We start from the raw sequence: 2,500 nt of genomic DNA on the forward strand, positions 1-2,500 counted from the left end.
ACTAAACTATGGGGCTTAGGGTAACCATTCCTATTCAAACCCTTGTAGGCCTACCCCTTCTTCAGCAAAGAAGATAGGAGATCAAAAAAAAAGACAAAGGGTGGAAAAAAAGAGGAGACAAAGGACTAGACGGACACATAGAGGGATGGAGTTAAAGAGAGAAAGAGAGACGGGAGAGGGAAAGAAAGAGAGAGAGACAGAGACAGAGAGAGACAGAGAGAGAGAGAGTGTGTGTGTGTGTGTGTGTGAGGGAGGGAGGGAAGGGAGGGGAGAAAGAGCGAGACACAGAGAGAGAGAGAGAGAGAGAGAGAGAGAGAGAGAGAGAAAGAGAGAGAGAGAGAGAGATAGAGAAGGGTCTCTTTTGAGGGGCAGTGGGGTGTGAGACAGGTCCATTCAGGCTGATCTAAGCACTGTGTCAGACTGTGCATCAGCGCTCTCACCCGGGCAGCAACAACACAGAGACACCACGGCCCCAGCGCTAGGCTACGCTAGGCTATAGACTCAAAGTTAACCAGTCAACTCCATTACAGTGCAGGGGGGGGGGGCGTGTACAGACCTGCCACACCAAAGCCTTCACGCCGGGCCAGCCCGGAATATGAATTGCTTTTAAATGAAGTCTTTTTATTGGGTGTCTGGTGTTGGTTTGTTATCTGGGGGGCTGAAAAGGGGCTCGCCGCTCTTTGGTCTTCGCCGCCTTTGAAAGAGCCTCTGACTCTAGCATGAGGTCATTCATCAGCAGGATGCGAGGTTCTCTTTTAATGTTGTTTTGTGGGCGTCCTGCCCCCCTTTAACCAGGCCATTGTTCAAGTGCTTTTATAAACACTCAATGACCTGCAGTCAATAAACACAGTTTTGAATGTCCTATACGGAGCATTGTGTCAATGTAGTGTTTACTTATGATGAAGTGATATTGCAGTTTCGGAGGCCATTCATCGGTTGAGTTTTGAAGTATTATTAAGTAAGTATTGAGATCAGTTCGTCTTTCATTTGACTGACACACTGACAATAGAATCGACAGACCTACTTATTCCATCACCAATAAGTTGAATTCAGATATGTGTTTTAAAAAAAAATAAAAAAAATAATACTTATACTTATTGGTAATGGGAATAAATCAAATACTGGAGGCCTGGTGTCTGAGATTATGGAATGACTGTTAAGACTATAATGTCCACTTTCCTCAGATCTGGTCTTCACTGGCCTGCCTGTCTGTCTGTCTGTCTGTCTGTCTGTCTGTCTGTCTGTCTGTCTGTCTGCCTGCTTGTCTGTCTGTCTGTGTCTGTCTGTCTGTCTCTCGGTCCGTCTGTCTGCGTGTATGTCTGTCTGTCTGCCTGTCTGTCTGTCTGTCCGTCTGTCTGTCTGTCTGTCTGTCTGTCTGTCTGTCTGTCTGTCTGTCTGTCTGTCTGTCTGTCTCTCTGTCCGCCTGTCTGTGTGTCTGTCTGTCTGTCTGTCTGTCTGTCTGTCTGTCTGTCTGAAGCTTAGCGGGGGAGAGAGGATGGAGGACATTATCTTTAATTCCCTGCACCGCCTCATTCAAGTGGGAGGACCAAACAAAGCCTGCTAGACTGCTCTGGAGATGAAGCAGCAGCAGAAGAAGCAGGGGTTTGAGATCACATGAATGAGGCTATGTATTAATCCTGCTTAGAGAAAAAAAACACATGCTACAGGTTGCTTTCTAAGGTCCCTTTGTGGGGAGGTTTTTGTGCGTGTTGTTCTTCCTCTCTGTCTGGCCTGTAAAAAGGTTTCTCTTATTTCCTCGGCCCATTGAAGAAATTGCCTTCTAAATACATGCTATTAGAATATTTGTATAGATGAGTAAGAAGTTATTAGTTGCAATTACTGGTCATCTGTTAGCCCTGTATAATAGACTGATTAGCCACAGAGCCCTTTTAACTTCAGAAGAAGTAATTTTGAAGACAGCCTACCTTTAACAAAGAGAAGAAGAGCCTGTCTTTGTACAGACCACATCTACCTATTGTAATACAAGACATGCTATAATGGGATTACCAGAGAGCCATAGAGAACTGATAAAATCAATGGCAAACACATATATCATCATTTTGGTGGTTTTTGTTCGTGTTATTCAGAAATACAGGAGACCAGAGGAGATTTTTTTTGCAAGTGAGAGGGCACTTAAAAAAACAGGGCAGAGTATAGTCTACACTATACCACAAAACCAATGCTTGATGAAACATGATTACGGGAGCATAAAGCACCGATACGATCGCGCACACGCACACGCACACACACACACAAACACACACACGCACACGCACACGCACACACGCACACACGCACACACAAACACGTATATGACAATGAAATAAACTTTTATCATTTGCCAATACATGGAGGCAGGCTAGGCTTTATAAGGCTTACATTCTGCAAATGTGACAGCACATCTACTTTGATATTAACCTGTATGTGACCTTAACAAATTAGAAGCGTGTACTTGCTGCCATACTGGTGAGGCTGGGCTTTTGTCTCATATTGTTGGCAA

This window comes from Argentina silus, assembly GCF_951799395.1.
Source record: "Argentina silus genome assembly, chromosome: 10".
NCBI classification, from domain to species: domain Eukaryota; kingdom Metazoa; phylum Chordata; class Actinopteri; order Argentiniformes; family Argentinidae; genus Argentina; species Argentina silus.